Genomic DNA, 24,127 nt, shown 5'->3' with positions numbered 1-24,127 from the left:
TACTTGGTTCTGACTCCAGTTCATTTTTCACGAAATGTGTTAATTGTACGTTAACACTGATACGCAGCAGTATGCATGGATTTACTGAAGTAGACATGACCACTATGCGCCTAGTGTATGGTTTCCCTGAATGCAACGGAAGGGCGGCGCAACGATGCCTTGCCAATGTTTTCCACAGTGATGGAAACTACATCACTGAACTTTCGAGCTTGTACGCGAGAGCCTACTAGATATCGAATCGTGCAACGATGGTGACTTTTCCAGTGCAGGAAAAGCATTTTCACAGAAACAAAAATATATGTGTTAACAAACGAAAGCAATAATAGCTACATTATTGTTTTGCAACGAGCCACAGGATATCACGGTTCCATTGCACCAAAATGCTCCGAAAATGCTCCGAAAATATCCCTGAACAACATCAAAAAATTTTGTCGGTAGAGTTTGTGTTCACGCTGTATATTATACTGAATCGAAAACAATTTTATTTTGTTAAACTATAAACAATACAGTTTATGAAAAGCTGATGGATTAAATGGAACAGAAATAATTTTCAAAGGAAATATTTGGTTTTGTAAACAACGCGATATGCAAAATATAGAGTCAACTCCATCTGTATTACTTTGTGTTAGATGATAATAGCTGGTGAATGCAGCTATGAAAACTATAGGTTCTGTGTAGTAAACAAACGTATTTCAAGAATAATATTACACGAAAAAAGAGATTTTTTATAATGTATTTAACCAGTCATAGAGTGGTTTTGTTTCAGATCAAATTACCCATCTTCGAATCGTTCAGATTTTTGTAGCTACAAAGTGTTTATGGACAGCAGATGTGACTTTACTGGTGTTTCGTTTAATATTACCCTGCATAGTTATCTGGTATTCATGTTGTAGCGGTTACAAATGTTTAATTCAACGCTAACTGCTTATTAGCGAATCTGATTCTAGCTATTTTCTATACAAACTATTAGCGAAGAAGACTCACGTCTTACGTCTTCGCGTCTGCAGCTCGTGGTCGTGCGGTAGCGTTCTCGCTTCCCACGCCCGGGTTCCCGGGTTCGAATCCCGGCGGGGTCAGGAATTTTCTCTGCTTCGTGATGACTGGGTGTTCTGTGATGTCCTTAGGTTAGTTAGGTTTAAATAGTTCTAAGTTCTAGGGGACTGATGACCATAGATGTTAAGTCCCATAATGCTCAGAGCCATTTCAACCATTTTTTACGTCTTCGCTGTGGAGGTGCTGAGGGTATTCTGAAGCCCGGAAGTTCATAAAACTCATCATCCATCACTGCCTAAGATCCAAATGGACGTGAAAAGGTATTGTTTTCCCAACTGGATCCTTGAGAAACGGAAAGAAGTTTTTTGTTTGCTATAGTTCATGACAGCTGCCTCGTTCTCTTACCTCAATCCGTATTCTTCAAGATCTTGCTGTCACAAGTGAGAGACATTTGCTTGGGCAGTCCATCTGACATTAATCCTCCCGATCGCAGTTCAAATATCTACCAACACTTTCTTTTGTTCTTTTCAAATGTTCAATTGTGTGTGAATTCCTATGGGACCAAACTGCTGAGGTCATCGGTCCCTAGACGTACACACTACTTAAACTAACTTATGCTAAGAACACACACACACACACACACACACACACACCCACACACACACACACACACATGCCCAAGGGAGGGGCCGCGCAATCCGTGACGTGGCGCCCTCAACCGGGCCGCCACTGCGCCCGGCTTTGTTCCTTACTTAAATTAAAAGTGTTATCAGGTATTTTAAGTCACATTTTCCTTGTATGTTTGATAACAGTACCTTTTATAACAGAAGGAAAAATCCCGCTGTCTACACCAAACTCCTAAACTAAAATCAAGCTTTTTGTCTCATTAATGACAGTCTGAATTGTCTAATCCAGGAACGTCCACAAAAATAAAACGCGATAACCTTTTGCGCAACTACTCAATACTAAATTACGACAGTGTTCAGTGATCCGAAGAGTTACTAAGAAAGCTGTCAACATAACTGCCTTAAAATTTGATCAGCGAAGAAGAGATTTTAAGTGGACTTCTTATCTAAATGATCTGTTTATACCGAGAACGACATGTATTCTAATTCGATGTTGGTGAAACTATGAACTAAATTTTAATTCATTCACATCCCTGTACACGATGTTAGACAGCACTGAATGTATGTACAGTGTCTCCCCAACTCATCACACATTCTGCTGTACAGTACATTCGCATATTAATTTCAATAACATTACTTACGCGCTGAAAATAAGTATATTTTACATTCAGCAATTCTCCCACATTCTAAAACTAAACTACGTCCGAACAGGCCATGAAGGCCCAACGGATCGACCGGCCGCCGTGTCATCCTCAGCCCACAGGCGTCACTTTATGCGGATATGAAGGGGCATGTGGTTAGCACACCGCTCTCCCGGCCGAATGTCAGTTTACGAGACCGGAGCCGCTACTTCTCAGTCAAGTAGCTCCTCAGTTTGCCTCACAATGGCTGAGTGCACCCCACTTGCCAACAGCGCTCGGCATTCCGGATGGTCACCCATCCAAGTGCGAGTCCAGCCCAACAGCGCTCAACTTCGGTGATCTGACGGGAACCGGTGTTACCACTGTGGTAAGGTCGTTGGCTGCATACTAACTCTTGGAAGACTGATTAATGTTTTCTCATGTGGCCTTAATGGCGTCACTGCTGCGTCACCGATAAACAGCTTTCATTTACATCCGCATGAGAACTTTGCAGTCACACTTAAGTGCTTGTCAGCTCGTTCATCGAACCAACTTCGGACTGTTACTCTACAGTTCCACAGTGCATAGGAAGAGCAATACTTCTTTCCGTGTGAGCTCGTATTTCGTTTCTTCAAAGTGGCCATTCAACATCTGAGGCTGTTCACGCCCCTTATATACCATATCAGGTCTGTTAACACCACTAAACACTGTCAGCACTATGAAGTCTGGTGATCATTCTTTCTGTTACAGAGAATTGCAGCCGTAATTATTTAATATCCACCAATGGTATGTATACGAAGGTACATTGGCATACAACTGTGCTTAATTAGTACTTCGCTCTTTTGCCAGTGTACTTAAATGTTACTCAAGTTTCGTCATCAGTAACTTTTACGCAGCCACTTTTTGTCAATCAGTTGGAAATAATGTTTGGACACACGAAACGCGATAAGGTTTATGAGATTTTATGTGCTCCAAATTCCTACAGTATGATAATACGTACGTTTAACATAGGTCGCACAAGCCGTCTACAGATGTTGTCGGCCAAGCAGTTTTCTGCAAAATGTTTGCAAGCGGTTCCAGCGTTCGATCCAGAGGCTTAAAGTTACACTCACAATTACAGTTATTATCATTGCACCACCAATTAGTTGTCAGCTTCTGAAGACCACTTTTAGAATGAAAACTGTGCCTTCATGAAAAAATTCACTCGAAACACTTTAAATTAACAGCCGACAACTCAAGCTATGACAATAACACACAAGATGTTGTTCAGTGAGTGGTTTATCTTCGACACGCTATACTACTGTTCGAGATGTGAAAACAACTGTTCTTGACGAGTGACTGGAAGTATATCGCATAATCATCAGTAACCTCAAGGAACACATTTTTCTGTTTCAACATTTTGTGGAAGGGGAAACAGCAACTTAATTAAATTTCTTAAAGCGATTGTTAACGATTCTTGTAAATAATAGATTGGCTCTGAGCACTATAGGACTTAACTTCTGAGGTCATCAGTCCCCTAGAACTTAGAACTACTTAAACCTAACTAACCTAAGGACATCACACACATCCATGCCCGAGGCAGGATTCGAACCTGCGAACGTAGCGGTCGCGCGGTTCCAGATTGGAGCGCCCAGAACCGCTCGGCCACACGGGCCGGCCAAATTATAGATTTCACCGATCTGTCGTCCTTTTTAAATTTTACTGGCAGCTCTAAATTTCAGCGAGAAGCTAGCCATTCTCAATGCAATATTAGTTTTGCTGAATGTATGTAAAGCCCGTTGGCCGGCCGGAGTGGTCGGGCGGTTCTAGGCGCTACAGTCTTGAACCGCGCGACCGCTGCGGTCGTAGGTTCGAATCCTGCCTCAGACATGGGTGTTTTTGATGTCCTTAGGTTAGTTAGTTTTAAGTAGTTCTAAGTTCTAGGGGACTGATGACCATAGCAGTTAAGTCGCATAGTGCTCAGAGCCATTTTTTGTAATGGCTGTTGGTCGGGCTTCATACACAGTTCATTGAACTAGTTTCAGATGGCACATTTTCATTTTGTACTGACAGTGCCTGATCTTAATAATAAACATCAAGACGGCAACACCTGATTTGTAAATGTTTGAAGAATGAATTTCACAATCCACACGTTCCTCGTATCAAGTAAAAATAAATCACTTTGACTTGGTAAGAGGCACATGTGGATTGTGACAATCATTCCGCAAACGTTTATAAAGCATCTGTTGCCACTCTGACGTTTATTGTCAAAATCAGGCACTGTCAGTACAGCCCCAGTAGGACAGGCTTGAAAATGAACGTGTAAGGTCTGAAACTATTAGCCTAATTTAAATAAAACCAAATGTTGACAGAATCTTTAATGAAAGCTTTAATAAACTTAAGGAACCCATAACACACACTAAACCATAGATTTGGCCGCTCATAGCCACTAAAAACCGTTTCTATTCTAAAAATTTGCTCATGATTGTTGTCGTAGTCATGATCATGTGCTTGAATAAAGCAGAAAACGGAAGATAATATAAATTTAAATAATTAGCAACCTGTTGCATATAAGAAATTTAATTCCTTAACCGGTTTCGGCTGATTAGTGTCCTTCTTCAGAATGCTACCCTGTCGCTTTATTTGCGCGTGTCAACAATAAGATGCATACGGCAAAATGCCGTGGTCGTATGGTTCGTAGTGTCTGTACAACAGTGATATAAAGCAGCGAAGCAACAAGTGCAACTGGCTGATTAGCTCGTGTTCAGCCCGATTATTTTGATGTATACAACTACATATGCTGGGGATGGATAAAATACTGAACGTAAATAACAAAATCGTCAGTTAACTGCAGACACACTAGTCATTCCACTTGAAAAAGTCTCGTATTGTCAGCAAAACTGAAGATCATCCATTGTTATCACTATATTCTGGTGTATGTATATTACAGCGTATGATATCATACTGAATTAGAACAGCCTCTCTGATCCTTTTCCTTTATCACTGCAGTGAGAACGACATAGATTGAATTGGGCGAATTGTCAAAAAATCGGAAATGCAGTGGAATACGGTATATCTCTATGACCTGTTATTCCGCCTCCTGTTTCCTGAGCATCAAAATTTTATCCACGTCACAGCAGCGTTGATATTACGCATGCAAAAGCCAAAAAAATAGTGCAGCAGAATAGAGAGCCGTGCAGTACGTACCACGTGTCGTCTGGGGACCGCACAACACGCTTCTTGTGCTTCCACTGGCGCACTGCCTCGGTTATCTCTTATCCTACAGCGCTATCTGGACCTTGTCTCTTGATGCGTCACAACCAGCCACGTACAGCGGGTGTCAAGGAATTCTAGTAACGACGTGGAGCGGTTCTGAGGGCGTTTTGGTTTCACGCTGCTCCTACGAAAAATCATTTTTGCTCATCCCATCTAACAACTTCTAGGCTTGACATAATATGAAGTGTTCCTAGCGAAAGTAGAATTAGTCTTTGCTACGTTCTCAGAAATGAGACCGTATTAGCGTGCAGATCATATTACTACGAACTTCCAAAAATTTAAAATACTTATTTAACGTTATGTAGCGTAATTCTCTCCGGGTATACTGATCAAGCCCTGAGCTACGTTCATTGATGGCGTTCGTAACTGGTGTTTACTTTGATAAAAGTTAAGGTTTCAGTAAGTGCACTTATAGGATGTATTGAATGGAATGAACAGGGTAATGAGTACAGAATGTGGACTGAGACTAAAGCGGAGAAAGACGAAGGTACACTAGCAAGCACTACACCACATCTCACGAAAAGCAAAAACCACGCCGCACCAATGCTATGCACAGTTTGATATATTATTATTATTTAGTTAATTAAAAATATTCTTCATTTATTTATTATTATAAATAAATATTCTTTATGTGAGCTTTCATTTTAATTATTGGTTTACGTGTTGGTTTTAGTTGTTTTAGCTTAGTTCCTTATTCCCTTTTATCTTTACTCTCCTGAAAACAAGGAAAATATAAATATTTAGTTTCAAATAGCACAGGAGAGCAAGAGGTGTATTCCGCAACGGCGATCTCGCGGATATTCCTCGTCGTTATCTGCTCCACCTGAAATCTCTAAAACCTTTACTGGCTACGCAGATCGTCCAGCACAACTTCGTGGTATGTTGTTTGAGGTCCAACAATTTAGCAAGTTAAACTTTATTAATTCGGAAATAATCTCTTGAACAATTATGACCGGGGAAAACGCAGGTTCGCACTATCGTTCCAAACTTCACTTCCGGGTGACCTACGTTTCGTAATATCTGTACCGAGATAATTAACTAATTTCGGTATGGAGATATACACACCTTGAATACTTAATGTTAGCTATTGGATTTCATTTTGTGCAAGTAAACTATTTTAACATTTACGATATACTCTAATGGTGTCTCACAACAATACCATCTCTCTCCTCCCCTAACACGTACGATGTCACCCTTTCCTTCACGACGAGTCCTTAAAAAAGTCTTTGATTCGGTAAGACACGGAAATGCGTTCGTAGCATGCCACATTTGATTCTCGCAGTCGGTATATGCCTTCACCACAATATGAGCCAGCCCCGGTATCTGTTTGCGCGTAACAATGGCAATTCGTTGGGGACGGATTCGTTTTCCGGCTGGATCGAAGCCTTCCGTCACACTAGAGAATGATTTCATAGTGTCAGTTCATTCATTTGTTATATGTTGATCTGAGACGATTGTGTATGGTCTTCTGCAATCCATTAACAGTATAAGGGGATTTCCTCATACATTTGTTTAGCGATGGATGCTAGACGTCAATGAATTTGCCAGATAGCTGTACTCACAGCCCATTATTTCGCCCTAAAGCCCTTCCAAAAACAACAGGTAAATCCTGCTTACCCTTACTATTTGATTTTCACCTGTTATAATCTTGGGATCTCGCATTGGGGCAGCGGGGACTAGGCTGAGCAAGCAGAGAACTTTGTCCGCTCTTCGATTCTGACATAGGAACTTTTTCTTCACTAAAGAACTGTCGAACATTTATCGTGATTTTCTGTGATTCTATTAAAATGAAGGTTTTGCATGAGCTGAAAACACAGTGCCAAACGAGATCGGATATTTTGTTCTTTTTACAAATCGCTCTATAAATTAGGTTTGCTTAGATTTCCTGGGTGAAACTGTATCGTCTAACGTCTATGAAATAGTAGTGCCCCATAGAAAAGAAGAAGTATAAAATATCGACATGTCTTCGGAAACATGTAATTTTCATGTCAGGACCAAGTTACAACTCTTCAAATGTGGGTCCTGAATAAGTAATACCCCACATTCTTTTTCTCAGAATATGTTTATTGTTAAGAGTCAAAATTTGGTGAAAATATACAGCAACATGTCTTGTCCATGTCCTGTTTTTCTACGTAGTCTCCATCAAGTTCTGTGGCCGTACGCCAACGTTGTGAAAGAGCATGTATTCCCTGCTGGTAAAAGCTCTTGTCCTGAAGGCGTAGCCATGTTTTCATTACATGATTGACACTCTAGACATCTTCAGAGTGTGTTCCCCATAGAGAAACTTTAAGCGGCCCAAAGAGATGGGTGCCAGGTCTAGACCGTAGGATGGGTGAGGCAATGATGTCCAACCCAATTTGACGATGTGTTCCCGGGTTATCAGACTTGTGTGTGGTCGTGCATTATCGTGTTGGAGCAAGATTTCTGCTGGATTCTTGTCCAATCGAACACATCGGAAACTGCGGCCAGCTAAGCTTTTGTTTCCGGATAGCTACGCCCACACACGAGAATGGTGGTGGTTCCTAACCACCTTTTACCACACTAAACTGTACTGTAATTTTATATTACTCCCCTTTTTCTAGAAAACAGAATATGTAAAGCCTGCGAAAATAAAAAAAAGTCTTCACACCTGGCGCTTCGAACTATTTTACAAAAATTATGACGTACAAATAATGAAAATAAAGTAAGATGGAGTGCTGATGTCTATTAGGCGGCGATTAACGCTAACTAAGTTTATCTATTAAAGCAATAATCTAACCTACTGAGTGAACACCATAAGCGGACAACGAGAGCTACTGCTCTGCACACAAGTCACCAATCGGAATATCTGCTCTTACTAAAGTGAATATGACATTAAAATATCTCGCGGGCTTAACAGAAAAATGCATTCATATGGCGTGACTGGATGGGTGTCCCTCAATAGCGATGTTCAACCGACTGTTGACAAGTTCTTTGAATTGGACGCCATTTTGGTGCACCGCATGCCCATGGCCTATCATTGTGATATCACTGGAGAAAACAGATGTACAATAGCGTGGAATCCGAGTTACGTGTCGTTCCTAGCATACCTTCACATCATGGAAAGGCCAAGGCAAGTGTAATGAGGCTGAAAAGTTTCTGTACTCCGACCGGGATTCGGTCTCTCGTCCTCTTGGTTGTCACGTACTCACTTAACTACTTTTTCTTTCTTCGGAGTCGTTGTCTCCCGTCATGACAATGAATTTGTTCTTATTTCTCCCCTTGTGGTCGTCAGTTTCTTTTCTTCAGGTAACATCATAATAATCAAAACTTTTTGTGGTTAGTGTCTCTTCTCATGTTTTCAGTTTTCCGTTATCTGTAGATGTCTTTGGCCTGTTCTACTCACTAAAGCAAGATTAATTTTCGTCTACAGGGGTACGCGTCCGCATTTGATGGAACGGAATCTTTGCTCCGGATTGCCATTTTCTTCAAGGTAAGGACAGTTAACAGTTCCACGTAGTTGCTGCTATTGTTGACTGCACTTGAAGACTTAATGTTTGTGGATGTGTTTACCCCTATTGCTGGAAGTTTTGTGCCTTGTCCGGTCCACTACGTAAGTGCATTCTATGTAATATAGTCCAGTCCAGTCCAGTGCAAGACGTCACAGACGTGAAATATATTCACCTGTGGGCTCGGGCTTTGAGGCTGCATGTGTTTCAAAATTCCAGCAGATAAACCATTAGATAGCGCTTTTGCTTATATCCACCGTCTACGCAAAAGTAAGTCATGACGTCGCCATTTAACATCCAACAGTCCCGATCGCCCTTCACTCTACGATAAAGCTGAACGTTTTAACCTTGACGATATTATACCACCAACTAAACTAACGTATTCCAGATTTCATCCTATTTGCGATTAGTTTCCGAATTGGTATTATCTGTGCTAAATGCCATGTTTTAGCCAATATCTGTTTATTAACAGCATTTTTTGGAGTAATGAAAAACCATTGTTGGCATTTTCTTTCTATTTGTCAACTCCCAACATCTTTCATCAGTATCTTACAACCATTTTTTGAGGATTGATGCATATGTCTGTACCTACTATCTTGTGGGTTTCTGTCTCTTGAAATCCGCGATTGTTGTCTACTCTTATATCCTTTTCCACCATAAGTATCCGTGTCTTGTGAATATTAACATTAGCACCTGATGTTGCGCTGTAAGTGTCAGGTTATTTTTATAATTTTCGTCAGATCATCTTGGTCCGTCACTGCTATTCCAACATCGTCAGCATGGACCGTAAGTGATCATAAAATTACCTGTTTCAGCTTAACGTTCAATGCTCTATTTAATATCTTATAATCAAAGTCCCAAATAGATATGGGTCTGAATTTCGCCTTCATTTCTTTAGCATTGAGCACGACTAGTCGTTTTTTAAAATGGCGGAACATCGTCGTATGCCAAAATACAGCTCGTGACATCAGTGATATGATGTTTCATCGTCTCTCAAAATTTCATATAAACCTCAGAGGATATTCCATCTGAACCTTGTGACTTCCCTTTTACAGTTTGTCTGATAGGTTCGGAAATTTCTTCTTCCGTGAAGGGGCGTCTTCCCCATGGGAGTTTTGAAAGTACTTACGAACTTCTTGTAGAGTGCCTTTCTGTTCTCTCACCACACCATCTTGCTCCGTTCGTATTTATTTTACTCTTCCGCTGAATCCTCCTTCTATTGTTTGTTAAAAGATGGTACAAGGATGATTGTTCTTGCTCGAAGTCATTGATGACTTCGGCTCTTACTTTCAAACCATCCAGCTGTTGCGATTTGATACGTAAAATTGTAGCCTAAGCTCCCTAATACTTTGTCTAACATACACTAGTTCGGTAAGTCTGCAAACAGGGTGTTTTAAGACGTCCCATTGTTCTTTCTTAGCTTGAAAACCATATTAAAAACTTCCTTCTTCTTGACTCTGTCAATTTTACCCACCAGTCCAGTGCATTCGGATATTTCTGCAGTTGCTTTGTACATGTCCGCCATACTCCATTTAATTCGTGTTCTAATTCCCCTTCGAAGAGGATACTGAAATTGAGCTTCTATATTCCCCTTGCACATCTGAGTTGCTGTCGCTGCATCTTGATGATGTCATGTGACAACAATGGTCAGAGAAGTTGACAGTTATATTCCAGAATTAACTGCATTTGTTTTTAATGTCCCTGTTAAATGCATTCTATCTAGCCTGCTATCTGATGTATTCGTTTCGTAGGTGTCTGAGTCGGTACTGATGTATTTGTCAGTTTCCACGTGTCATAGACGGCAAGGCTTTCAACGAGCGCCTTTAGTTCTTCCGCAGTGTTGCAGTTTGGATGTTGATCAATAACATTTAACAATCAGCTGAAATCATCGCCTAAGATAATTTTCTGTGGGATTTTACGCAATATGTATACTACATCCTTCTTAAGGAAATTTTCTCTCTCTAATTTGTTACCTGACTCAGAAAGTGCATATTACACATTAGTGTGTCATAAATAAATCACAATATGCCTCTTCCTTTGCAACCAGTACTGGCGACATTCAGGTAAGATTCGTAGCCTGTACCAGGCTTCCCTCTGTACTAACTTTTTTTAAGAGTGCTACATGCATAGTAAAGCAATGAAGGACGATATTTTTAGTTTATCGTCAATTCATTTACATTTATTGTGGCAATGGTACAGCTCGGCTCCATGAAATCCGGCTCCATGAAATCGTAGCGTGTTTGGAATGACTTTAAATAAAAGAATTAAAAATGTCCCGGTGAGTTTTATTGTTCATCTACTCAGGATCCATATTTTTTACTGTTACATATTTCTCCCACATCTTTACACCCTTGTAGGTACACTACGTTCACAGATACGTTTACCAGAGCCTTCATTTTCAGCCTTATGCATCATTTTACTGACACCTGAAGTATTAGTATCCTTCCTCACAGACTTTCCTTGTTCCTGTGATGACATTGTTATCTGTTTCTTGTTCTGCCTCTGGCTACTACCGAAGAGACTGACCTCTTCTTTTGTATCGCGACAATTTCTGCGTTGCTGGTCTCAGGGAGCTCCTTCAGTTCGTAGTCTGCAGACTTGTTTATACCAGAGCGTGCGTTCGCTCCAGTTTCTTGGCAACTTATTCGTCTGTTAATCTTCCGTTCCGTTCCATAATTTCCTCCCTCATACCCATGACTGTGGACGATTCGCTTGTTCCTTCATCAGTGGTAGCTGTTTATTTGCTGAGTTTCCTAAGTCTGTTCCATACTTCTTGCTTTTAGTTTTGTTTCCATCTTCTCGTAAGAATTTTCTTGACACTGCTGCACCAAATTAAGTTCGTCAGTTTGTTTCGGTCTGATGTGCTCGCTATTCCCAATTCATTTATTTTCAGTGGATATTCGTTTCTTCTACTTTCTCTGTTTGAATTTCTTGACTGGATTGCAAATCAGCGGCTTCATTTCGCTCGACAAGATAATGACTTACGTACTTATGTGCTGGGAGTCAGTATCACTTGGAAGTTTTACAGTCCTTTTACAGCCCTTCTTCGATCACAGGAATATGTCAAAAGCTCCACTGAGTAGCAGACTGAACAAGTACGGGGCTGGACTTCGTACGCTACGTACGCTCGTCGGTCACAAATAGAGTGGTGTACGCTTTGGTGTATGCCTCTGCAAATCTACTCTACCCCCTCATTCTGTTTAGTTTACCAAAGACACATTTCTCTGACCATGTATCCTCTCTACCATCGTAGACAGTGCCATATATGTTCAGACTATCTCGTATTTTATGAAATGGAAATTCAAAACGCAAGTTGTAATTTCTTAAGGATCGTTAATCTAAGAGGAGTGTTCAATAAGTAATGCAACACATTAATTTTCTTGACCAGTTTTGGTTGAAAAAATGCGAAATTTGCAGTTGGTCATCGTGGAATATTCCCGATTAAACCCCTATGGTTTCATGGATTTCAGTTTGGTGGCAGAACTATACGTAGCCTTCAAAATGGCGTCTGTAAAGGAAGTGCGTTCCAACCAGAGGGATGTTACTGAGTTTCTGTTATCGGTAAACCAGAGCATCGCAGATATTCACAGACGCTTGCAGAACGCCTATAGAGACCTGGCAGTGAACAAAAGCACGGTGAGTTGTTGGGCGAGGCGTCTGTCATCTTCACAACAAGGTGGCCCAAACCTGTCCGATCTCCCACTTGCCGACCGGCTGCACACAGCTGTGATTTCAGTTATGATGAAGCGGGCACTCTCATTCGAGGTGACCGACGGATCACAGTCAAACACCTCGCAGGGCAGAACACGTTTCTGATGGTAGCGCCGACACACCCGTCCACCAGTTAGGCTACTCAAATGTGAATGTGCCCGCTGGGTTCCTCGCAGCCTAACAAAAGACCGTAAGGAGCAACGAAGGACCATCTGTGTGGAATTACTTGCGCGTTACGAGGTTGACCATAACATTTTTTGTCGATCACCGTCACAGGCGATGATACATTAGTTTATAACTTCTAACCCGAAACAAGATTGGTGCCACAATAACTCTCCTCCTAAGGAAACGTTGATGGCTGACCCCAGCCGATAAAGAAGTGTCGGCGATCATCTGGGACTCTGCTTGATGTCCTCCCTCATGACGAGGCGAGGTGGCGCAGGGGTTAGCACACTGGACTCGAATTCGGGAGGACGACGGTTCAATTCCGCGTCCGGCCATCCTGATTTAGGTTTTCCGTGATTTCCCTAAATCGCTCCAGGCAAATGCCGAGATGGTTCCTTTGAAAGGGCACAGCAGATTTCCTTCCCCGTCCTTCCCTAACCCGATGAGACTGATAACCTCGCTGTTTGGTCTCTTCCCCCAAAACAACCCAACCCTCCTCCCTCATGGTGCAACGATCGAATGGGAAGCGTGTTGTGGTGCCCTCAGGTAATCGAAGGCATGTGTTCAGTGTGTTCATTGCCACAAAAATGCAAACGAAGTTCTCTTTCTCCATGACAGCGCGAGGCTTCACACAAGTCTGAGCACTCGAGAGGATATCGCAAAACTTCATTGCACTGTTCTTCCTCATTCAGCCTACAGCCCGATGTCGTCCTTCCAATGTCCATCTGTTCGACCCACTGAAGGATGCACTCAGCAGGAAGCAGTACATGGACGATGGGGAGGCTATTGATGCAGCAAGACGTTGGCTGCAACGTCGACCAGTGGACTGGTACCATGTGGGCCTCCACGCCCTACTAGAAAGGTGGTGTAAGAACTTCGTATTGAACGGAGATGTTGAAAAACAGGATTTTGTAGCCAAAAGAGTGGGAAATAATGCGGTTTAATGGAATTCTGAAGAAAGTCAACTTGTTTTCTGAAAAATGTGAGTTTCATTTCTTACTTAATACTCCTCGTAAACCAGCATAAGTAATTATATATGTGTTTGATGAACTATAGCCGCTTTCAAAATTTGCCGTTACTTTGGATATATATATATATATATATATATATATATATATATATATATATATATACATATACGTCGCTTTTTGTAACGTTAGCCATTTGCACAAGAAAAAATTTCTCGTCATTCATTATTACTTCGTGTACCACCCAGTCACGAAAGGGGAATGGAGACGAACGGACACTACTACTCTCGAAGCTAAACCTCAGCGCACCTTTCCCTGAACAAAACATTTTCACTGTACTTACAGCTACGAAGCCATGCCACGGAAGGAAGCGGCAAACTGTGAGCACCGTCGATCCGCCCGGAAGGCCTCAGCGCTCGTGCACACCGCAGCGGCCGGGAGAGGACTGACCGCCAGACCACAAGGCCCGACAAGCTTGGGCAATGCTTTAGATAACTCTGTGACGTATGTACGTTGTGTAGAACGCTCGTTTTTCTTCTTGCTTTGGTAATATATCATTCCAGTTTGTTGTAGGATCGACATTAACCGTTATATATATGGGAAAGAAGAAAAGCTACAACATTTTTCTCTTTTTTAGGAATAAACTTAACGTTTGTTATTTGTTTCTCTGCTACCAGTTTCGGGTCCGCAGCGTTATTCTATAGCTCTCGTTCTTGTTCATATCAGCCAAGTTACCATGCTACCACCTGCTATCAGCACTACCAACCGTTAGACTAGGTTGGAAATTTATTTGGGTATAAGTACTTACCGAGTAAATTTTTTTAAAATTTCTTTTACTTATTTTGGTCTGATTTTTTGTAGCACTAATAAGTCTTCGAGCTACTGCACGCTGAGCATCAGACAGAGACAAAAAGATAGGAGGTCATAATGTTCTAACCGTTTAGTTTTTAGTTTTCAGGGTGATTCAAAAGTAACTGTAGACAGTTCGCGGTTGTAGTTTATGCATCAAAATAAGTGTAAAATGTTAAATACAATTCTAGGTCAAATTTTTTTGTTTCAGAGAAATGCATTAGAGGAGGATCTCAAGTGTTACACAAACAACACAAAATTAATTCTTCTCAGAAAGCAGTGACACGAAAGGACCTGAAATCCAATACGGTTATGTGCTGTGCATTTACTCCAGAGCATGTTCAAAATGACTTCTTCCATGTAGATAAACACAATTACATGCTCGACCTCTTACTGCTATCAGAATGTTTTGGGCTCCATCCGTTTCACTGTGCACAACTGTACAGCCATTTTCAGGTTAATGCCGTAGTCGTGCTACATTCTCAATTGCAATACCACACACTCCTAGAGACGGCCGCAAATGTAGAACTTCAGGAAGTTAAGATCCGGAGATCTCTTGGGCCAAGGGACTTAACGGATGATCAACGCTAATATACTCTCTTCCATCCCAACTGATATGTCCAGGGGCACAGCTGTGCATAAAGTAGCCAGTGAGACGTATGAAGCACACCACCCAATTCATGTTTCAAACACTGTCGATACTCAGCCAGTCCGGCGCTGTGGAGTAACATACGGTCCGAGTAACTAAACTAAAGAAAACGTTCACTGCAAAACGATGTTGATAGCCTCGGACAGTAGTTAAAGAGTCCGCGCAGGATACGGTGGCCGATTTTCGTTCAAAGCTCTGGGCGAGTTCATTCGTTTGTTCAGAAGGGGACACCGACAGTGTTTGCCATCTTTCCATCGGTCAGCGATGACAGAATTAAGGCGCACGCCCTGCAGTATTCCTCAAACGATTTTACGGAAACAATTCGGTAAAAAGGAATTTAATTTTTGTGTCACATTGAGCTTTATATGTCTGGTTCATGAGGATGTGACAATCATTGTGTTAATGGTCATAGTTATTGTGATATTCACATGGATGTAAGACACTGCGAGGAATTGGAAGAAGTTGGAGATGAAAAATAGGGGTCGCTATGATTCTGCGTTTGGTGCATATTACATAGTATGTTGGAGCGTATAAAATTTATCTAACATATCGGAATTTTTCTTTAGACTTGAGTGGACGTCTTTGCCTGTCACCAATCTTGAAAAAATTGATCTAATGCACTCTCATCGTGATCGCGCCGCACCAGCAATAAAACCAGCGTGATATATCTACAACATTTGTTATCCTCATATTTCTTAAACGATTTTAGATATCGAAAAGAGATTTTCGCAGATGATAGGTTGCAAAGAGGAGAGTATTTTGGCATATGTTTATTACGCAAAACTTGATTATCTAGCGTGATATTCCACTAACTACAGACTTTTATAATGAAATAATTTAAATTTTAAGGGCCATCGATAGCTGGTGAATCGAGAAATGCTATGGTTTGGAAACAACATAATAGAAGGCATTACGCGTTTATTTTGAAAACAGGATGTACTTTTTCGAAAGCTACTCACCCTACATTTCCTCAGTTCATCACTTAATAAACTTGAATCACTGTTTCAGAAATCTTTCGAAATTATGTTAGCACAACATGTTAGTGAGGTGACATTTTGTAAACTCCGCTGTGTTTTCGTGAAAAAAGCAAATTTTAACATGACTACAAGAGAACTGTGTAAGTCTTACTCAAAATTCGGCGCTCATGACTCTTCTGTTGCAAATGGTTAACGAGCCAAGTGCAAGTAAATTGCTGCATTTTCAGCGGAATTGTTTTTAGATACCAATCAAAGCAGAGGTTTCAGATCAATTTGAATAGTCACCATACAAGTGTGGATGTGGAGGGGCTCCAGTTAATATTTCCAAAGAATTTCAGCTTCGCTTTAGAATAGTACTTTCCCCCTAGTACTTGCAATTCCCCTACAACCACTGCACATAAACCCCACCAATACCGCTCTTCCGACGCCTGCCGTGTCGACTGCGCATCTGCCAGCCACAGTATTTCGCGCGGACTCTACATGAGGATCCTCATATGCACGCCCACTCGCTTGTGTTATTAGCATTCACGATACCCACACGGCTAAAGAGGCTCTAATTCGTAAACAGTACCCGACGACCAAATAGTGAATCATCAACATTAAGCTCGAGTAACCACTGACAGAAATTATGACGGCCACAGGTGTCAGCTCCTGTCCCTTCTGAAGGTGAAATGGTTGAAATTGCTGTCTTCAAAGCAGGCACCATACAGTTGATTGAGGAACACCTACAATGGGACCTGTACGGTGGGTGCTTACGGAGAGATTTTCATCTACCATTTGCATGATACTCTCAACACACACAACATCCTGTTGAGGTCGACCTAACCGTGGCACACCACGAATGCCATATCCCCTTAAACACCTGCCCTCAGCTGTGAAAGTCTGACCGTTTGGTATACTTCTGCTTGGAAAAATATCCATATAACGTTGTCTTGCTGCTAGTGTGCTGTCTTTTGTTTCGCCGTAAAGGAGGTGAGTACCCGCATATTCATAAGTTGAGTATGCATTTGTGTCTTACAAGATGACTACAGTCTATGAACTACCGACAGAATATGGAGTAATTAGTACGTCTGGTGCCGCTACACTAGTACAGCGCCACAGAGTACAACGGATGACAGTGAAGACAACTAAACAAAGGCATTTCGTGCCAGAATCAACCGAGAAGTCTAGAGGGGTGTGCAAAGCAACTTAGTTGATAAACAGACGAACACGACATGTCGAAACCCGGTACTGGCCCATGATGCAAAACCTGACACAAATGATATTATGCATCATAATTCGAGAATAAAGAAATTTCAGACAATATTTTTGTTAACATTTCACTTTTATTCTGATACATGCATTACACCTACAAAATGTTTTCAATTACTTTTCAGTCACCCCGTATCCGTTACTACTTTCTGCTGTATAGTTCATATAATAAGGGAGTGATCTTCAACAACCGCGCACATCATGATTACGTAATCTTAATTTCACTATTATAATGTCTGGCACATGTGTCTTAAGGACAGGTGAGTATTGTTTGACAGCATTAGGATGGAAGATGGGGTGCAAACTGTAATAGGTACTTGTGTATACCGATTACCAAATGAGAGCCCTCTGTCTTTGCGACACTAGTGTGTTAAATCTCGAGAGTCGTAGGTGCTTGTGTATAGTGATTACCAAATTTAGTCCCTCTGTCTTTGTCACATTAGTGTTTTAATCCCCGTGAAATTTATAATAACTATGTGGTAGCACACTGTTAATTTAAGCGACAGTACCTTTCTGATTATCGCTTTTGTATTAGATGTCCATAAAACCGAGACTGAAAGTTTTATTAAACTTGATTTACCTGCTTCGACTAGACGAAAAGCTATGATTATCTTCTTGTTTCTTGTTTCGAGGGTCAGTTGTTTGTCTTATGTACGACTTATTTCGGTTCATATAGATGCAATTTATTTATGAATGTATTTTGTTATGCCGGCCGTGGTGGCCGGTCGGTTCTAGGCGCTTCAGCCTGGAACCGCGCGACCGCTACGGTCGCAGGTTCCAGTCCTGCCTCGGGCATGGATGTGTTTGATGTCCTTAGGTTAGTTAGGTTTAAGTAGTTCAACTTTCTACGGGACTGATGACCTCAGATGTTAAGTCCCATAGTACTCAGAGCCATTTGAACCATTTTTTTTTTATTTTGTTATGTCAATGTTCTGTTTTTGAAAATGTCCTTACTATCAAATTTTGTAAAACGTGTTAATTTATTTTAAATCTATTCACATTCTGTGCCCAGTTAGGATAAAAACAATCTATGTTCAAGCGAAGATGAAGAGACAGACAGTTGATAGCGGAGCGGTGTGTTGGAAGTATTTTAGAGCTTTGAGTTTTTAATAGGTTCGGTAAAACTGAAAAACTAGCAGTAATCTGGATTGTATTGGTAAAAGTTGTATGAGGCGAAACGTTTATTGATACAAAAAAGGGATGAATTGGACTCGAGAGATACTGTCGCGTGTTGAAATCTGTCATGGGTTTCGCGTGAAATGGTGGGGCTCTTGAAGTGTTTGATTAACGCAGCATGGAAGCTCCTTTTTTTGTTTTTGTGCCCAAGGGAGATGGATGTGCTACAGGAAGAGCAGACGAAAGTATTTTCATAATGAAGATTCACGACCAAGAAAAGAAGAGCTGAGAATATTTTGGGGTGTTAATAGTGGACTATACACGTGTTAAGCTTCGAGAAGTTTCATAGTTGATGGACATTGTAACAAGTATAGGTGGAAGGAGTGTGAAGAACTATTGCAGATAAGAATTATTATGTTGCCATGGATAGAACACAGTTTTGGCTTACTGTGAAGTGTGAATGAACTGTGTAGCTATAAACTCTACATTACTTGCAAATTAGTATTGTGAAACAAAAGTAAAGCTACTACCGACTGTAAGGACAAAACATGGAAATCCGAAATGTGAAATTCTAAATGTATTCAAGCATGTCTGTACTCTTCATTATGACTGTAGATATCTATCTTTTGTTTGTGGATTATCACCTCAAATCCCACACTGCGGCATCCTTTGGATTATTTTAAGATTTCGCTCTGCACCAAAGCCGTTCAGGACTATAATTTTTGGAGTTAATAAATTTCAACGAAAGCTGTGTAAAATGACTGCCAAGGGTCGCCGTTCGTAGCACGCTGTGATGGGAGAGGAGGAGAGACCACGTAGCTTCTGCCGCAGTCAATGGTGACGTCAGCAAGCTAAGGACATACATCTATGGTCAAAGAGACAAAGTAGTAAGAAATTCAGCTCGTATGAAGAACGACCAGTTGCAGTACTGACAAAAACATTGCTGTTAGTGTCGCAGTGAGAGGTATATTTAAATTATTCAGAGATGACTATAGTCTATACAAGTGTTTTAAATGTATCTGCCTAGCTATTTTAAACAGAAAGTTAATAGTAGAAAGTATTGTAACTTTAACAAGCCAAAAATATTAAGTTTCATACAGAAACAACAGAAAGTTTAATCCAGTGAAACTTTATTTAATCAGTATTATCAAATTCCGGATTACTTCAGAGTATAATTCTGCATGTATAAAACATACATGAATATTGATTGGGATTTTGCAATGTACGGGGCAGAGCAGTGACGTCTAAAAGCGTGTACTGTTTTGTTACGTGCGTTTTCTGTACTGAATGTGCGCTAGTAAATCAGAACCATTAACAGATTCAGTTATTATCACATTTTTATCTGAGCGCACCCATGGTCTATGGGGTCAGAAGATAATAAAACTAAGCGTGAAGCATTCGACAATGAACTCTAAGGGGTGCAATTTGACGTCCACCCAGACAAAATGATGACAATAATGACGAAAGAAAAGAAGGTATTGTAGTGGTTTTGGCTGCTAGGAGAAAGGTCTTTGGTCGCGGGTTGGAAACACGCTACGCTTAAATTTTGAATGTAAAAATCATCAGCAATGGCAGACGATGCCAACGGCTTCGTCGAAGAGGGCGAGACAGAGATTCAGGGCACTCTATTCCCTTTGCGATGGGAAACTGAATAAGGATGCAGAAGCCAACGGAAATCACTGTATTAAAGACATGTAAGGTGTATCCACTGCACATGCGGCTTGTAACTGATAAACAGTCATGATGGTCTCTCCATTGGCAAAAGATTCCGGACTAGCCCCCATTCAGATCTCCGGGAAGGGAAGGGACTGGCAATGGGGAGTTGATCATTAGAAAAAGACAGAATAATCAACTAAATGGTCACGTTGTACCAGTCGGGGCATGCAGTGTCAGATGTTTCAACTTGGCAGTGAAGATAGATAATCTGAAAAGGGAAATGCTAAGACTCAGTATAGATGTAGTGGGGGCCAATGAAGTGAAACGGAAAGGAGACAAGGATTTCTGGTCAGAAGAATATAGGATAATATCAACAGCAGCAGTAAATGATAAAACTGGAGGAGGATTCTTTATGAATGGGAAAGTAGGGCAGAGAGTGAGTTACTGTGAACTGTTCAAAGGTAGAGCCGTTCTCACAGGAATGATATCAAACCAACACCGACACCTGTAGTTGACGTGTATACGCAGACATCGCAAGCAAAAAATGAGGAGATAGAGGAAGTACTCGTATATGAGCGTACTGGACGGGTAATTCAGTTTTAAAGGGAGATGGAAATCTGACAGTTATAGAGGATTGCAATGTGGTTCTGGAGAAAGGAATAGGAGAAAGGGTTATGAGAGGATATGGCCCTGCTAATGGGAACGAGAGAGGAGAAAGAATAATGTTCTGCAATAAATTTCAGCTAATAATACCAAATACTCTGTTTCAGAATCACAAGAGGAAGAGGTATACCTGGAAAAGGCCGAAAGGTACGGGAAGATTCCAGTTAGACTGCATCACGCTGAAGAAGAGATGCCAAAATCAGATGGATTCTACGGCCTACCCAGCAGCAGATATTAACTCACATCACGATTTAGTTCAATAGTTTGAGAGACTAGTTACAAAGTATCAATGTGCACGAAGTGGTATACGAAGTTAGTAATGAAGGAAGAGATACGCTTGAAGCTCTTTGAAACTGTAGATATTGCGATAACGAATCGAAAAAGAAATGTGTCGAAGGACTGACTTAACTTATAGAAAAGTAAAATCAACGTACGAGAAATTAAAAGCAAGTCGATGACATTAAGAGTATAATGGGAATTCCTGTGTTAAATGGAGGAAAGAAACAAGACGCATGAAAGGTGTGGTGTCACCGCCAGACACCACACTTGCTAGGTGGTAGCCGCGGTCCGCTAGTATACGTCGGACACGCGTGTCGCCACTATCAGTGATTGCAGACCGAGCGCCGCCACACGGCAGGTCTAGAGAGACGTCCTAGCACTCGCCCCAGTTGTACAGCCGACTTTGCTAGAGATGGTTCACTGACAAATTACGTTCTCATTTGCCGAGACGATAGTTAGCATAGCCTTCAGCTACGTCATTTGCTACGACCTAGCAAGGCGCCATTACCAGTTACTATTGATGCTGTAAAACATGTACCGTCAAGAGCGATGTTCACCAATTATGGATTAAAGTTAAGTGGTGGTGGTGCTTAGTGTTTAACGTCCCGTCGACAACGAGGTCATTAGAGACGGAGCGCAAGCTCGGGTTAGGGAAGGATTGGGAAGGAAATCGGCCGTGCCCTTTCAAAGGAACCATCCCGGCATTTGCCTGAAACGATTTAGGGAAATCACGGAAAACCTAAATCAGGATGGCTGGAGACGGGATTGAACCGTCGTCCTCCAGAATTTAAAGTTAAGTATTCCAGCAGCTACGTACGTTTTTTGTTAGTCTCATTTCATTGTCCTCTTCCAGACCTCACGCCAGCCTGCGTGAGCTAAAACGCGTGCCTTTCGGCTTCCTCTCATAGTGGGTTGGCTGTCTTGCCAATCCACAACAAAAGGAGTACACGGAAGGCCTATACGAGGGGGAGGTCTTGCCTGATGACATGATAGAAGAAGGAATAAAAGGTGACAGGGAAGAGATAGGGAATCCACAATTAGAAACTAAAAGAGCTTTAGACGACTTAATATCAAATTAAGCAGAAGGGATGAGTAGCATTCCATTAGGATTTATAAAATCATTGGTGAAGTGACAATAAAACGACTATTCACATTAGTGTGTAGAATATATGAGACTGGCGAATACCATCATTTATACGGAAAACATCATCCTCACAATTCCGAAGGCAGCAACAGCCGACTAGTTCGCTGTCCCAACATCTACTTAACAGCTCACACATCCAACTTGCTGGCAAGATTAATGTACAGAAGAATGCAAAATAAAATTGATAATTTTGTATTTATGAAAGCTAAAGACACCAGAGAGGCAGTTCTCCAGTTGCAATCGAAAATGGAAATAAAGCTGAAGAAAAATCACGACATGTTCATAGGATTTGTGGCCCTGAAAAACGCGTTCGACAACGTAAAATGGCGCAAGAAGTTAGAAATGATGGGGAAAATGGGGTTCAGCTCTAGGGAAGGATGGGTGATACACAATATGTACCAGAACGAAGAGGGAACCATAAGACTGGTAGACCGAGAACGAAGTACTCAGATTAAGAAAGGTATAAGATACTGATGTAGTCTTTCACCCCTACTGTTCAACCTGTACATCGGGATACTGCTATCCTCAGTGAAACTGACGAAGGTTTGTACGATATGTTCAACGAAATTAACAGTCTAATGAGTACAGAGTATGGATTGAGAGTAAACTGAAGAAAGACGGAATGAGAAGTAGCAGAAGAGAGAAGAGCGACAAGCATTACATCAGAATTGTGGTTCACAAAGTAGACGATTCTGTTACATAGGCAGCAAAACAAACCATGATGAAAGGAGCAAGGAAGATAAAAGGAACAGACTAGCACTGCCACAGAATTCATTCCTGACCAAGAGAATCTACTAGTAGCAAACATAGGTCTCAATTTTAGGGAGAAATTTTTGAGAACGTACGTTTTGGGCACAGAATTGCATGTCTGCAAGGACTGCGGAAAGCCGAAATAGAAAAGAGTAGAAGCATTTAAGATGTGGCACTACAGAAGAATGTGGGCAGGTAAAGAACGAGGAGGTTCTGCGCACAATCGGTGACGAAAGCAATATTTGTAAAACACTGAGAGGGAGGAGGGACATGACATTAGGACATCGGTTAAGGCAGCTTGCCTTACTTTCACTTCCGTGGCACTAGAGGGGGCTGTAGAGGAAAAAAAACTGCAGGGAAAGACAGAGACTGGAATACAGACAGCAAATAATCGCAGACATAGGTTACAATTGCTACTCTGAGGTGAAAAATTTGGCAAAAGAGAGGAATTCGTGGTGGGCCGCATCAAACCAGTCAGAAGACGACACAACAAGAATCAGAAACTTCCACGTAGCATAAACTCTGTGCAAAATACCCTCGTGCTACCATACCTCTGTAATAGTTTCTCAGCCACGAGTCCGTAGAAAATGGTGTAGATTATGTATAGCATAACTGTTCAGACTGCGAGGGTGAGCAAACCGTTTCCTTGATTATCTTAATGAATCAGGGCTTAGGATTTCCTGCTACTTGTTTTCTGTGAATCCCTCGTTGATGTTGGCCCTCGAAGCAGTTCTTGCAGCGCATGGCATTCTTCGGAAGATGGAAGCAGGCTTCCGGAGATTATAAGTGGATTTGTGGGTAACTAGTTTACTTGAAAGAAGTCTCGGGATGTTATTACGATGTATTTATTATCAAACACTGTAAATCAGCTAAAATTAAATAGTTTCAGAACGATTCACCTCAAAAAGTTAATGTAATTCCAGATCATGATAAAACCGACTACCACAGAATAACAGATCTGGACGTCCTCCTAACACCGACTGGCGAG

At 41.3% G+C, this 24,127-nt stretch overlaps 1 protein-coding gene and 1 pseudogene across 2 annotated transcripts in view; both read right to left on the bottom strand.

The window, feature by feature from the left end:
* The window catches only part of LOC124777457 (glutathione S-transferase D7-like), a 71,975-nt gene extending 57,725 nt beyond the window's left edge, over positions 1-14,250 (bottom strand). The window contains exon 1 of one of the 2 annotated variants that reach the window (XM_047252876.1): positions 14,149-14,250. The gene's annotated coding sequence lies outside the window, so the exon portion shown is untranslated. Of the gene's footprint in view, positions 1-5,425; positions 5,605-14,148 lie in introns of those variants that run through there. The other variant, XM_047252875.1, reaches the window with a different exon arrangement.
* Positions 2,524-2,641, bottom strand: LOC124778506 (annotated as a pseudogene).
* Positions 14,251-24,127: the final 9,877 nt, after the last annotated feature.

Source organism: Schistocerca piceifrons, chromosome 2, assembly GCF_021461385.2.
Source record: "Schistocerca piceifrons isolate TAMUIC-IGC-003096 chromosome 2, iqSchPice1.1, whole genome shotgun sequence".
Classification (NCBI taxonomy): domain Eukaryota; kingdom Metazoa; phylum Arthropoda; class Insecta; order Orthoptera; family Acrididae; genus Schistocerca; species Schistocerca piceifrons.
This window is presented reverse-complemented; position numbering and strand designations above follow the sequence as displayed.